The sequence below is a fragment of the Odocoileus virginianus genome, chromosome 26, assembly GCF_023699985.2.
Source record: "Odocoileus virginianus isolate 20LAN1187 ecotype Illinois chromosome 26, Ovbor_1.2, whole genome shotgun sequence".
Classification (NCBI taxonomy): Eukaryota; Metazoa; Chordata; class Mammalia; order Artiodactyla; family Cervidae; genus Odocoileus; species Odocoileus virginianus.
The window spans coordinates 10,558,269-10,573,622 of record NC_069699.1 but is presented as its reverse complement, the minus strand read 5'-3'; the positions used below and the strand labels follow the sequence as shown (position 1 = coordinate 10,573,622).

General features: G+C 49.2%; 1 long non-coding RNA gene across 7 annotated transcripts in view; it reads right to left on the bottom strand.

Annotated features, from left to right (window-relative positions):
• LOC110139480 (uncharacterized) overlaps positions 1–15,354 on the bottom strand; it is a 100,167-nt gene that overhangs the window by 59,793 nt on the left and 25,020 nt on the right. The window lies entirely within an intron of this gene.

Here is a 15,354-nt window from a genome sequence, read left to right as displayed (position 1 = left end):
ATCAACCAAAGGCCAGAGTCGCCTTTGGTGAGGTTAATTCTTTTTTTATTTTTTAATTTGTTTAATTGGAGGCTAATTACCTTACAATATGGTCGTGGTTTTTGCCATACATTGACATGAATCAGCCAAGGGTATACATGTATTCCCCATCCTGAGCCCCCCTCCCACCTCCCTCCTGGTGAGGTTAATTCTTTACCACATACTTCTCTCACTGTGATCTTCTCCAATTTAAACACGCAACTTCTGCTCCAAGAATCCACATTACCACTCATCACCATCAGGCATAAAATTTATTTTACCTGATTATTTTATTGTCTCTCCTCTCTATTAAGAATGTAAGGTGGCAATTTGGTCTGCTTCATTCACTGCTGCATCACCTGCTTCCAGAACTGCGCCCTCCAATATAGGAACCACTAGCTACACATGGCAAGTGAGTACCTGACCAGCCACTAGTCCAGATTAAGGGTAAACTACACACTGACCTTTAAAGCCATCACATTTAAAAAAGCATGGAAAGAATTTCATCAGTATTTTATTATGTTGGTTCTAAGTTAAAATATATTTGGGACATATTGGATTACATAAAATATACTATTAAAATTTATTTCACCTGTTTCTATTTTGTAAACTTATTTAATGTAGCTAGAAAACTTATCGAATTATATATGTGGTTGCAATCTGAGTCTCACTTTGGGTGTGTACATATACAGAGAGAGACAGAAGAGAAAGAGAAGGAAGAATACATTTTATTATTTGATATATATATTTGTATAGATATAGAAGACATATCAGCAAATATTTTTTTTGTAAAGTATCAAGTAGTAAATATTCTAGGCTTTGTGGCGATATGGCCTCTGTTCAGCTCTACCACAGTAGCAAAAATGTAGCTATAGATAATATTTAAACAAATACATGTGGCTGTGTTTCAATAAAACTGTTTTTTATAGAAATAAGAAGCTGCATAATTTGGCCTGTGGGCCATAGTTTGCACACCCCTGATTTAGAACATTGTTTAACCCATAGTAAATATTCAAAAGATACTTGTTGGGTGGATAAATACAAAGAATGCTAAAGTGACAGCATGTTGAGCCCAAGAGCATGGTTAATGTCAGAGGTTACTGGTGGCCAGGAAATCTGGGGCATATTACACATGAATTGTAAGTTACTGGAGGGATTTAAGCAGGGCAGTGATAAAATCTGATACAGCTTTTATTAGTCTCTGTGATAGATGGCATCCAGTCCTGCCCCTTCAGCCCTGTCAGAACTCATTCACCCAGCTGTCAAGGATGTTGGTGGCTGAAAGCCCTCAGGTGAGTCCTCCTTTAAGGGCTGCTCAGGGCTGAAGAAAACCACCTTGCCCAAGGTGGCACCCTCTTCCTGGTGCCAACCACATCCAATGACTCACCAATGTAGGGGCGTAAAGGCCCCTCTTGCCTCACGTGCAGACAACTCGGAAAAGCCACCCCAGCTCTGGCACGCCTCACAGGACTGGCAGCTGTGATCCCTGCAGCGGCTGCAGCCTTTGAGGCAACTGCCCTGCAATTCAACTGTCAGCGCCACTCCTCACAGGAGGTCATCTCCTCCCATCCCTCTCTTAACGGCGCTGCTCCCATGAGCACTCCCCCAAAACTGCCTGCATGCAAGTCTGCCTCTCACAGCCTGAGTCCCAGGGAACCTGACCTGCAACAGCTGATATCAGGAGCCGTCTGAGGAAGCAGACTGTGGACATGGGATCCCGGGGGTTAATTATCTTTCAGCAGGCTGGCAGTGAGAATCCCATTGCCGGTTGGAAATTATGGATGCATAGCCCCTGGCAAGCTGCAGCAATGCAAATGCAAAGCTGTCCCTGGGGAACCAGGGATGTCCTGTGGGATACCGTCACAGTGCAAAGTGGCACTTGCCTGACAGAATATGGTTGTAATCATCATTGATCATTTTGTATCTTGCTGTGGGCTGATAAACCTCCTTGATCCTTAAAAAGTACTGTCACTGGTGGTGAACTGGGATGATATGTGGAAGGAGAGAGATACGTTGCACCTGACTGGTACAATGTATCAGGACTTTAGCAAGAATATATCAGTCATTATGGGCATCCCTGGTGGCTCAGAGGGTAAAGAATCCACCTGTAACGCAGGAGACCAGAGTTTGATCCCTGGATGAGGAAGATCCCCTGGAGAAGGGAATGGCAACTCACTCCAGTACTCTTGCCTGGAAAATCCCATGGACGGAGGAGCCTGGTAGGCTGCAGTCCATGAGTTTGCTAAGAGTCAGACACGACTGAGCGACTTCACTTTCAATTTTCACTTTCATGCGCTGGAGAAAGAAATGGCAACCCACTCCAACATTCTTGCCTGGAGAATCCCAGGGATGGGGGAGCCTGGTGGGCTGCCGTCTATGGGGTCTCACAGAGTCGGACACGACTGAAGCGACTTAGCAGCAGCAGCAGCATCAGTGGAAGTCATTAAAGCATCAGAGAAAGACAATGCCAAGGGTGAACACCAGAGGGCAGCACATAGAAATCTCATATTCTGTATCTAGAGGGCAGAAAAGGCTGGAGGGCCAGTCACAGGGAAAACAGAAAGCAGGCCTTAGAATTAATCCAGGACAGGGATGGAACTGGCTTGACCCGGGATGCCAGTGGCACAATTGGGAAGTGGTCAATCTTGGCTGTATTTTGAAAATAAAGCAAACATAATTTGCTATGGTGTTTGCATTCATTTCCTATTGCTTGTATAACAAATCAACACAAGTTTACTGACTTAACACAGATTTGTTCCCTTACAGGTCTGCAGGTCAGAAGTCTGGAAAGAGTCTCTGAGGGCTGAAGTCCAGATGCTGTGAGGGCCTCTTCCTTCTGGAGGCACTGCGTGTGAGTCTGCTCCCTGGCCTCTTCCAACTCCGAGAGGCTGCCTGGGTTCTCTGGTTTGTGGCCCCTTCCTCCATCTTCAAAGCATATCACTCCAACTTCTCCCAACCTCACATCTCCCTTGTCTGACTTTGATCCTCCTGGTGTTATACTGGAGCCACTTCAATAATCTAGGATAATCTCCCCGCCTCAGAATCCTGACTTCAATCACATCTGCAAAGTCCCTTTTGCCATGTAAGAGAACACGTTCACAAGTTCCAGGATTACAACGTGGACATCTTCAGAGGGTCACTGTGAAGTCTACCACAGGGGAGGACGTGGTGGGTGCCAGGAAAAGAAAAGTGGAGAATGACCTCAATGTTTGGGGGCTGGAATATCTGGAAGAATGGCTGGTCAGGAACCGAGATCAGCAAGACACAGGCTCAAAGATTTAGTTGGTTCTTTGGAAGCTGAGTCCTGATGATTTCTCCCCACAGAGGCTTCCCTGTGTTAAAAGATACTTTTCAGAAGAAGGCAAAACCATGACTCTCTTTACAGAAATAAAAATGAACGTGTGATGAGGAATTCATTTTACTCATATGATCTGAGAAAACCAGGCAGATGTTATAACCGAATCTAAGGAAAGCTTAACACAGCACAAATTTATATAGTAAAGGAATGTTGAGATGAATTGCAAATGGGGACAAAACTAAACAGGGCTAGAACCTGAAGACCCAGAGAGGTGTATTGCAGATGGTGCAGTTATCTACTGAAATACAGAATTTTTTCTACACATGATTCTTCAATCTGAGCACTCAACATGTAAGTCCCAGGGAGGATGGGTTGAGTTTCTGGCAGAAGCAGAATGAGAAGGTGGGTTTGATGCTATCAAGAGTCAACAAAAGACAGCAGGAAGAAAACCAGAAATGACACATTTCAACACAAACATTTTGCAGTGGATTCATTATAATACTTTTTGACTGGTTAGCTTTTCTTGGTAGAGAAGTTGTTATACTCTAATATTCCTGTCTCCCCAAATTTGTATGTTGAAGACCTAACCCCAACCTGATGGTATCCGGAGGTGATTAGGTTTAGATGAGGTCATGAGGATAGGACCCTCATAATCCTATTGATAGGATTAGTGTTCCTATAAGAAGAGCTGGGGAGACCCGAGCTCGCTCACTCTCCCCCTCACCAAGTGAGGACACGGTGAGAAGGCTGACAACCTTTTCACCTAGGTCTGCAACCTAGGAAGCAGCTTTCACCAAAGAACCAAATCAGCAGGTTCCTTAATCTTAAGACATCCATCCTCTGGAACCTAGAGAAATAAATTCTTGTCTAAATCACCTGGTCCATGGTATTTCATTATGGCAGCCCAGCTGACTAATATAGAAGATGGTGATTTTTTTTTTGGGGGGGGGTCCAGTCACTGGTACTCAGCCACGTGGTAACATTTTACATCCCACTCAAATGCAATTACACAGGACTGAATAAAAACAAGGTCATTCACCCACTCTCCTTGGCCATTAAGAAAGCACTCCTTTTGTGTGGCTGTTCCCAGAACACATCAGCCCTTTACTGTAGGTGACTAAACCGGAAGTACAGTGATTTCTATTGATAAGTAATAAATTTAGCAGTATCCTCTCTTTTACGTTCTCTTTTTTCCATCCCTTCTTTTAATCCAATTAACATGCATGAGAGAGAGGAGTGAACCCTACGCTACACAGTGACAATGGCCAAGCGGGAGAACGCCTTCCAGGACCAGAAAGGAAATCTTCAACAGTCACCCATACTCTTGTGGCCAAAAGAAGAATGTGCTGCTTGGAATTTCCTGGTAGCTCAGTGGTTAGGACTCCACTGCAATTTCACAACCAAGGGGTCAGGTTCCATCCCTTCCATCCCTGGTTGGGGATCTACGATCCCACAGGCTGTATAGTGCAGCAAAAAAGAAAAAAAAAGACAGAGACAGAGAAAAGAAGAATGATGCGCTAGGAGGAAAAAATTGCCCTCCACCAACCTACCAAGTTAGGTTCAGTGGTTGGAGGCCTGTGAGTTAACTAACAACAGACAGATTAATAGGAAAGAAGACAAAGTTTATTTACCAAGGAGGCTACAGATGAACTGGCTCCCTGGACATCCAAAGATAAAGGTTTATCAATGTACTTAACGAGGAAAAAGGGTTTCTGTGGAAGAATAAATGGAAGGCAGGACAGCTTCAGATAAAGTTTGTTTAAGCAATTACTCATCCTCGTGACAGTGGTTAGTCTCCTTTCTGGCCGTAAACCTGCCAGAGAGGACTTATAGCAACTGTATTTTCTAGGAGGTCCTGCTTAAATCTACCACAGAACTTGAGATAAAGTTTATCCCTGTGGTGGCTGCTTGTTCAGATGTTTTCAGCTTAAGCTAAAACCATATATAAAATAAATGAATATAATATATAAATACAATGCAAATAAAATAACATAAACATACTAAAATAAAAGATTATTTTAAAATCATCTTCACTGTGATTGAGGTGCATTTTGAATCTCTACAGGTGCAAAACTATTCTTCATGTAAAAGAATTTTTCAAATGGCATTTTCTATCTCACAGATTTTGGGCAAAGCAGCAGAGGTGAGGGAAACAAGTGCCCCACAGTCAGGAGGGAAGTGTAAGATGTGCAGAAAAATGGCAACCAAACTGGTTCCTGACCTTTAGCCCATCACTTGCCACCAGGTGGGGGCCTGGGACCAGGAGTGAAACTGGAAAGATGGTTTCTTAAAGGAAAGGGTTTTTCTTCCTCCTGCCTCAAATCTGACAGAGAGGCTTCAAGGAAGCATGGCCTGAGTTCCCTGGAGCTGACTGGGGTGCACGTGTGAGGAGGCCGCTAAGGTCACTGCGAGCCCCACCACTGGCAGGGCAGGTGGGGACATGTCACAAAGGGTCACCCTGGTCAGGGAACGGTGCGCCCTCAGCGTCTCCGATGCTGAGCCACCCACGAGGAAGAGGCAGCATCTAGGCATCTCACAGACCCCCAGAGGGCACCACCAACACCTTTTCTGCCCCTTTATCTCTCCTCCCTCTCCTCCCCTCACCCTAAATGAGGCTGGGCTGACATCATGAATGGGTGAAGGGTAAAGAGGACTGAAAGCAAGGGGAAGGAATAGTGAAGAAGCCAGCCACACCTCCCTTTCCACTTAGTTTCCAAGCTGAGCCAGGGCAGCCTGCCGGGACCCTCCACCTCACTCCCCTGCCTGCCCAGCAAGTGTTCTGACCCGTCCAGACTAAGTTCAGAAGCAAGGCAGGAAAAGAGATAAAGGTGGAAGCTGGATTGTCTTTTATGACCCAGCCTCAGAAGTCATAATGTACCCTTCCACTAGGGGATGACACAGAGACTGCTTCTTCTCAACTGGAGGAATGCCACATTTAGGGTATAATGAGTTTACACATGGGATGGGAGACAATGGACCGATCGTCTTTGGAAAATATGTTCAATCTCTCCCATAAATAAACACATCGCAGAGGAGAGGACCCAGTATATGAACTCAAGTTCTACTCAGCACCTATTTTTCAAAGAGGAAGGAATACATGTCACACATTCTAGAAAGTTTATCCTGCAACTTGGAGAACATAAAGCTTTGCTGATAGAGAGAGATGATCAGTTATCAGGATAATTCACTTATCTGTGTAATCTGATTCTTTGATAAAATGCAAGCTCTGTGAGATCATCTACATAGATTCTTCAGTGTTGGCCCAGAATCCAGTACATAGTAGTTGTGGGAAAAAAAATTCTTGCAGAATAAATAATGATATGATGAAATGCAGGACTTGGACTTGTGAAATGAACTGTCAATTGATGAGGTGCTGCCACCTTCTGGTCACTGGGGGTACTGCCAACCACTTACAATGTTCCATTTCCCCACATGCCTTTGGAAGAATGCACCCATACCTCAGTTTACAGGGTGCTTTTGTGACGTCTGATTGGTTTGGGTTTTAAAAGCAGCCCTGACTCCTATATTGATTCCCATCTGACCAGTAAGATCCGTGAGGACTGGGGGAGTTATTTACTAGAATCCTCTCTCCCTGGTCTAGACAACCGAACTAGCCCTTAGCCCTCCAGAGCCTGGCGTGGCTTCCTCCCCGGTAGGGAGGCTGCTCTGATCAAAGCCCTCCAGGGCCCCCTCGTGGACCCAGCAGCCCCTTCCCTTCCTTTTCTCGCTGCAGCAATCTGTCAGTGTCTCTTCCCTCCTCTAAGTACTTTCTTCCCTCGACACCCCCCATGACTAACTCCTGTCTGGACTTGCCCCTGCCTCCCCGGCTGCTGCTTCTCCTCTGCTACGGCTCTGCAGTCCGTCTTCCCCAGGGCTGCCCTGAGCCCGCTTCTCCTCACAGAGTCCTGGGAGATCGCCTGCCTTGCAGCCTCAATTTTCACCTGCACACAAATGGGCCATCGGGTCTGTCGCCAGCCCACTCTTCTCTCCCAGCTCCAGGCCAGATCATCCGGCCCCTGAAGATAGGCTCTGCCTGGAGACCCTGCACCGCATGCTCATCTTGTCCAAAGTCAACTGTGGCCTCCCTGCTCTGCCCACCACCCTATCCTTCCCTCCTCACTCCCACTGCCCAGCTTGGCATCCCCACTCACTCACTTCCCCAGGCCAGAAGTCTGGGGACCACCCCTGAGTGCTCCCCTTCCTCACGGCTGAGTTCACAGAGGAGCTGTCAGTCTGTTCCCCCAGACCACGCAGGCACTCGGGCATCCTTTAGGTCTTTGAGGTCTTGTCTATTCTACACCCTCAGCGTCCCTCAGACCAGCCCCTCCCCACTGCCACCACCAAGAACTTCGCCATTCAGAACCTGGGCTGCTGTGACAGGCCTTCGTCACCAGCCTCCTGAGAGGCTGCTCTGGCTAAAACCCCGTTCCTTAGGGCCCAAACTTGCCTGGCACCTACAACTTGGCCCCACCTGCCACCCAAGACCAGCCTCCACCCTCTGCCCACTCTCTTCCTCGCCTAAAATACTCTTCTCTCATCTGCTTATGTCTAAAGCATCCCATCCCCACTGTACAGACAGGGAAACTGAGGCACAGAGCACTGACAGAACTCGTCCAAGGTTATAGAGCTGGGAGTGGTGGAGCTGGGCTTCCAAAGGAGGTGTGAAACCAGCTCCTTTCGCTCAAAAGCATCAGGCTCTGCTGAAAGTCCCCACGTGTAAAAAGGAGGAAGGAAAGACTATGTGCTCTTCCTGCCCTGATTTTTCCCTCACCAGGATTTCTTGATTCAGAGATGCTGGGAGGCCCTCTGGCAGTGACCTGGGGGCACTGAACTCAGATGCCTAAGATCCCCTAGCCAGCCGCTTGGTAGAGAATATTTGGGCCAAGCTCTGGGCTGACAGGGCGATGATACAGGTAAACAGATATGGTCTCCAGCCCTCTCTCCCTCATCTGGTCCAGTTTCCATTCTCTATTAGTTTCTGTAGCCGTGTAGCAAAATATAACAAACTGTAGCTTAAACAATACCCATTTGTTAGCCTACAGTTCTGTAGGTCAGAAGTCTGCCACAGTAGGGCTGGCCTCTCTGCTCAGGGAACCCTAAGGCTGAAACTAGTATCCATCTGGCAACTAAATCAAACTTCTGTTCCAGGCTCATGTGGGTTGGTGACAGAATCAAAATTAAAAACTTCTGCTGTGTGACAGACAATGTCAAGAGAGTCAGGAGACAAGCCACAGTCTGGGAGAAAACATTTGCAAAAGGCATAACAGATAAAGACTGTTCGCATGAAAATATGCAAAGAACTCTTAAAACTCAACAGTAAGAAAACAAACAACCCCATTTTAAAAACTAGTCAAAGACCTTGACAGCCATCTCATCAAAGAAGATACACAGATGGCAAATAAGCACATGAAATGGTGATCCCCATCATATATCATCAGGAAAATGCAAATTAAAACAACGAGATGTTGCAGGATGCCTCCTAAAATGGCCAAAATCCAGAACACTGACACCACCAAGTGTTGGCGAGGATGCAGAGCAACATCTCCTTCACTGCTGGTGGGAAGGCAACACTGGTGCAGCCACTTTGGAAGACAGTTTGGCTGCATCTTAAAAAACTAAACATACTCTAACCATTCCATTCACCAATTACACTCCTTGGTAGTTACCCAGAGGAGCTAAAAACTTATATCTATACAAAAACCTACACATAGATGTTTATTGCAACTGTATTCATAACTGCGAAAACTTCAAAGCAACCAAGACATCCTTCAGTACGCGAATCAATAAAACTGCGGTACCTCCAGACAATGAATTATTATTCAGCTCTGAAGACAAATGAGTTATCAAGCCCTGAAAAGTCACGGAAGAACCTAAGTGCATACTACTACGTGAAAGAAGACAACTCAAAAAGGCTATGTACTGTGTGAGTCTAACTATATGCCATTTTCAAAAAGGCAAACCTATGGAAACAGTAAGATGATCAATGGTTGCCAGTAGTTAGGGAGGGAGGGATGAATAGGAAGAGCAAGCATACAGGACTTTTAGGACAGTGAGATAACACTGAATGATTCCATAATGATGGATATACGTCATTATATATTTATAACCAAGCCCACAGAATGTACAATACCGAGAATGAACCCTAACATAAACTATGAACTTTGAGTGACAATGATGTGTCAATGCAGGTTCATCGATTGTAACAAATGTACCATCTGGAGGGGGATCTTGATAGCGGAGGAGGCTGTGCATTTATCTAGAGGCAGAGGTTATATCAGAACTCTACTTTCTGCTCAATTTCAATGCAAACCTAAAAAAAAGTTTCAAAAAAAAAAGTCTATTTAAAGGAAAAAAATACACACTGGATTTTGAATACTCTATTCAAAATAAAGAATGAAAAGCTTCTCATTAACAATTTTTATTGATATATATATATACATATAATATTTTAGAAATTTGAGTGAAATAAAATATATTTTTAAAATTAATATCACTTTTTGCCTTTCACAACGTGGCTACCAGAAAATTTCAAATGTCCTATGGGGCTTGCACTGTTTTTCTACTGGATGTGTACGTATATATAACTGTTCTTGTGTTCAGTTGTGTCTGACTCTGTGGCCCCATGGACTGTAGCCCTCCAGGCTCCTCTGTCCATGGGATTTCCCAGGCAAGAACACTGGAGTTGCCGTTTCCTCCTCCAGGGGATCTTCCCAACCCGGGGATGAACCAGTGTGTCTGGCATCTCCTACATCGGCAGGAGGATTCTCTACCACTAGCGCCACCTGGGAAACCCTTCCACTGGACAGTATACTGGTCTAAATCTTCAAAACAGCCCTATGCCACAGGTGATTATCTCACCAGTGGGAGAAGTTAATGCAGCAGACGTTGTCAGCGCCCCTGGATCCCTCACATCTCCCTGGGGTCACCAGCAGCTTCAGTGGTCAGTCCCCATACAGGCTCACAGGGTCCTAACCTCAATCACTTGGATCTCTCTGCCTTGAGGGGGAGACGGGAAATCTGGGGGAGCCAGTGCTTCCGGGACCAATCCTCATCCAGGGGGGTGAGGAAGGGTGGATAAATTCCCCAGCCCCCTTACCCCGCCTGGGTAAGGCGTGTTCTACACCAGCTCCCAGAAGTCTCCAGTGGGATCCAGCCCCAGCTGTCCACAGAAATAATCTGCTTTCCTTCTCCTCACTTCTTTAGCCCCTCATCTCCTTCCTCCCCTCCCAGTAAAACCACTTGCACCCAAATGCTCTTCCTGGACTCTGCTCTTGGAAGATCCCAAACTAACACAGTAGAATACAGAAAGCAGGAAGACTCTCAGAGGTCATATAAACAGGAAGAGACAGGCTGGTGACTTGATCCGAGCAGTCTGACACCAGGGCCCACACGACCCTCACGGCATGGCCACCAGACTCCTATGGCAGGAGGTGGACACTCTCCCCTCAAATATGCCCACATTTGAGCTGCCCCCCGAACAGAGCAGAAAGGCCCTTCTGCAGGTTCAGAGGGTCTTGTCAAGAGGCTGAGCTGGCCTGTCCCGCAGCCCTGGAACACACACACCCTGGTCTGCCCAGAGCTGGCCCTTGACACCCGTGTCTGCTTCTCAGCTGGAGGGAGGCCAGGACTGCCAGCCAGGGCTCTGAGGGACACTCGCCTTTAGACCAGAGCATACACTGGGATCTGGGACCAGGGAAAGTGGCTGGTGGTGGGGATCCAGGGGAGAGCGTACTGAGCTTACTCATTGAGTTTACGTATGCTGGGCACCGTACCAGATGTGGTGTAACAAACGTATGTTCCTCACAGCAACCTTTGAGGTATACACTATTATCATGTGCATTTTATAGATGAGGAAACTGACGAACAGACAGGATGAGTAACTTGCCAACATCACACAGCTAGTAAGTGTCACAGACAGGATTCAAACTCAAGTAGGCAGCCTGGCTCTGAACAATTCCTACCTCCTGCCTCTCCTGAAACATCAGGTGAGTCTACTGCCAGCTGCTCACTCTGAGCTCTGCCAGAGTACCTGTTTTCCTGGGAGACAGGCACGGACTTCTGACTAATCCCCAACTTCAGCAGAGCCCCACTGAAGAGGGATGGACTGACAGAGGAATGCGCCCACAAGACTGCGGAGCCCTAAGCTCCAGAAGCGGGGGTGGGGGTGTGTGGGTGGGTGCAGGTTGTAATCGCTGAAACACGACACCTTCCCTCTCCATTCCCTCCCAGCCCTTCTGCCCTCGGACAGGTCAATTAACCAGCACAGCTATTCGACCTCAGGGCAGCGATTTACTCCCAGCCTCCTTCCCAAAATGATTTGAGGGGGCTTTTAAAAAGATAACTGCCCAGCATCTCCACCACCAGAGATACTCTGATAAACACTGCCTGACCACTGCCTTAATGGCCTTATCACTGACACCTTGATGATGTGATTTTGTTAGATCATTACATGGAGGGTGACCTGCTCAGCCTGTTTTTCTTCGAACTTTCCCAGTTTTAAAACTGAAAGCCCCTTGTTCTGGGAAACCCCTCAGAGACAGACAACTGGGACAGTTGTTTACCCCCATGACATAGGATGCAACCCACAGAGTCTAACTGCTAAAAGGCTAAACATTTAGCTCAGAGTATCCTTGGAGCCAAGGCAAAGAAGGAAACACCATCCTTGATGAGATTTTCAGAGTCTATGACAGTGCTATCAGAAACCTTTCCACAACGACAGAAACACTTTGTACTATGCTCCACCGAGCACTTAAAATGTGGCTAACGGGATGCAGGAATACAGTTTTTCATTTTGTTTCATTTTAACCTATGTAAATAGTCTCATGTGGTTAGTGGCAGTTGTACTGGACAGTACAATTGTATCAGATAAAAACAAACCAGGCCTGAGAAATTTCTACCGTGAGTTTATCACACTTGCAGGGAGTGCAAAAGTGGATTCCGCCAGGTACGTTCCTTTTCTTACGTACGTAATAACCTGTACATAGGCCCTTGTGTAACACAGGCTAAGCACTCTCACAAACCCTCTCACATGTGAATTCATTCAAGTCTCAAAAGCACTCCAGAGGGCAGGCACTAAGGCACCTCCTCCCTTGGCCCAAGACGATGGGCATCTTCCTGGCCTTCCCGGGGAGAGACAGGATCCAAGAAACAGGCGCTGGGGCAGGGAAGGGCAAAAAAGCCGGAGTCAGAGAGGAGGCCAAGGAGGAGGGCTGGCCGACGCCCCTCTTCTCACCCCAGGCCAAGGCTGCCTGCCTGACACTGACTCAATGGAAAGAGTGAGCAGTGCCTGGCATCACCTCCTGGCACCCGAGGGCACCCAGGATGTCGGAAGGAAGACCCTGTTCTGCCAGGTGGCAGAACACAACTTCCACATGAACCCGGGCCAAATGCCTCCATCGTTTGTGCTCGGCGTGGTCCCCTGATGCCCCTCGCCACACTGCCCTTCCCGGCCTAAATGCCAGGACCTCTGGAGCCTACTAAGCCCCTTGGGCTCTGGGCAGCCAAGGAGGGGCAGCCATGACCCCCACACACAAACGTACACACACGCTCCTTCTGTGACTGGCAGCCGATGACTCCGGGTCAGAAATAACCCCCGAGTCAGCTCCCCACGTGCTGCCCCTCCCCTCCCCTCTGTTCTCAGAAAGCCTGGGCCCTGAGTCAGAGGCGAGAGCCTGACAGTAAACAACGACCCAGATACTCTGCTGTGAACACCACAGACCCCGGCTGCGGAATCCTCTGACAAACCATGGACCCCGTGAAGAACTGGGGCCTGGAGTCACAGATGTCTTTCCCCCAAATTCAGCTGTGTGCACTCAGGGCTGTATATACCAGTGCGGTGGGACGTGGGGAGGGATGGAAGAGACGGGGGAAATGTCTAGTGCAACAGTGGGGAGAAGAAGGGCCTTACTCTCAGGGGTCTCGGGCTGGGAACTGAGGAGCAAGGGCCTAGGCCTGCCCTCAGGGGGCCTCCAGTCTCCTGGCAAGGGGGGCACATACCACACGTCAGGCATGGTCAGAGGCTGGGGTAGGGACGTGGGAGCTCACAGGATGGGGGGCCAAGGTGACCAGGTGTCAGATGCTCCTCCTTATTCATTCCCTCAGAATAGTCTGGGATGTCCGCACCCCACACCACAGCTGAGTCACTGACCCCAATCCTCAGAGGAGACCTGGATGAATGAAGCTCTCCCCCGCGCACTCCTCTTCCCCTCCCTAGCAGAAAGGACATGTAACTCATGCCCGAGATGGAGAATCACTTCCACTGCCCTAAAAATAACCGAACCACTTCATACTCTGACCTTAGCCTCCCCCCGCCGCCCCCACCTTGGCCCACCCCCTAAGCAGACAGATAAAGGCAGCTGCTGAGGCTGGCGGGGGACACAGACCCCGAGCCAGGGCGGCAGGAAGGCGTCCGACGGAGCCAGCAGAGCCAGGACAGCCCCGACAGGAGCAGCGACAGAGCCGGAGGCCGCACCTGCCGAAGACCCGGAGCCCCACCAGCCAAGCAGTGCCCGCAGGTGGGGGACCCGCTCCCTTTCTCTCCACAGCAACAGGGCTGGTTTTCCAGGCCGGGATCCCCTCTGGCCCCTCTCAGGGCAGCGTGCTAGGGGAAGCTCTGAGTGAGGGGTGGGAGCTGGGGTCACACATCTGGAGCAGGTGAGTGGAGGGGCCTGATAGAAAGATTCCACAAGGACGTTGCCAGAGTTATCGTGACCCCCACGGTAGCGCTCAGAGTGGCTGCCACAGGCCTGAGGCCTCCAGTGGGCCAGGTTCCAGCCAGTCTGGCGTAATCCAGAAAGGCTTGCTGGAGGAGGTGGTCTGGAGTTGTGATTTTTAAAATCAGGTATGGAGTTCCTCAGGCTTCAGGGTTTCCTCCCAAGGAGCCCCAGCTAGGCCCAGTGTCTGGACAGAAGAGGCGGGGGAGGACTTGGGGGCGGGAGGGGGGTGAGTGGGCCTGACTCCAGGCTGCCAGGACAAGCCCCGTGCCCAGCTGCTGTGGGTAGAAGTCTTGGCATAGCTGGCCCAGAAATGTCTCCCCAAGGCTGGCCTGAGCCCAGCACCCCACATGGCCTAGGGCCCGGCTGTGATGTGGGCCATCAACTTGCCCAGTAAGTAGTAAAGCCCTTAAGGAAGATCTGGGGGTGAAGTTGGGGTGACCAGGTCTGAGTCTGCCCAAGTAGAGAGATGTGTGAAGGGGTCTGGACCAAGACAGAGCAGACTTGGAGGCAAAAGTGGGGGTCACCCGGAGAGGCTGGCCCAGTCCTGGGAGGCCAAGCTCAGGGATACCCCTAGGGTTCAGGCCTTACCCTAAGTCTGGCACCAGTTCTGAATTCTGCCTTCACCCCGCCTGGCCCCCATCCTTGAGAACGAGGTGGGAAGGCCTTGCTACCGCCTGGTGGAGCCGCCTGGGTCAGCTCCTTCCCCTCCTGGGGCCAGTTTCCCCTTCTGAACAAGGAGGGGATTGGGCGCAGTGACCTCGGAGGGTCCTCAGGTCTGCCCCCTCTGGACTCTGATTCTGATCATATGTGACCATAGCAGGGATTCTGGAGATTCCTGAGGGTGGGAGTGGAGCTGGTGGCCTGTACACGCCATCCGCTCAGGCCACACGGGTGACAAGATATGGAGGATGTGGGGACCGTCAAGGTTTGCCTTTGGCGGGCTGGGGGGGAGGGGTGTCTTCATGAGCACTCATAGGCTAACCCAGAGCATGTGATGAGCCTTGGGCTGTCGACTTTAGAGGTCACACTCCTTGGATGTCTTCAGAGGACAGGCCAGGGTGTGGGTGGGGCAAGCAGGGCTTGGTTTCCCCCTTTTGAGATAGTCGAGAGAAGGAAGTCCTTCTCCCACCCCAGGTCCCTATGCCCAGAAGATGGTTCTAGCACTGGTCATCCTGCAGGCCAGAGAAGGAGCTGAGGGGGGTCAGGCTCCCAGGGTCCCACTGGCTAAGCCTGACCTCTATCCACCCCCCCCTCCCAGGGCTGCTGTGTGGAGGCCAGGACCTCAGCTATATTTAGCACTGAGCGTGGAGCAGAGCTGTGGGT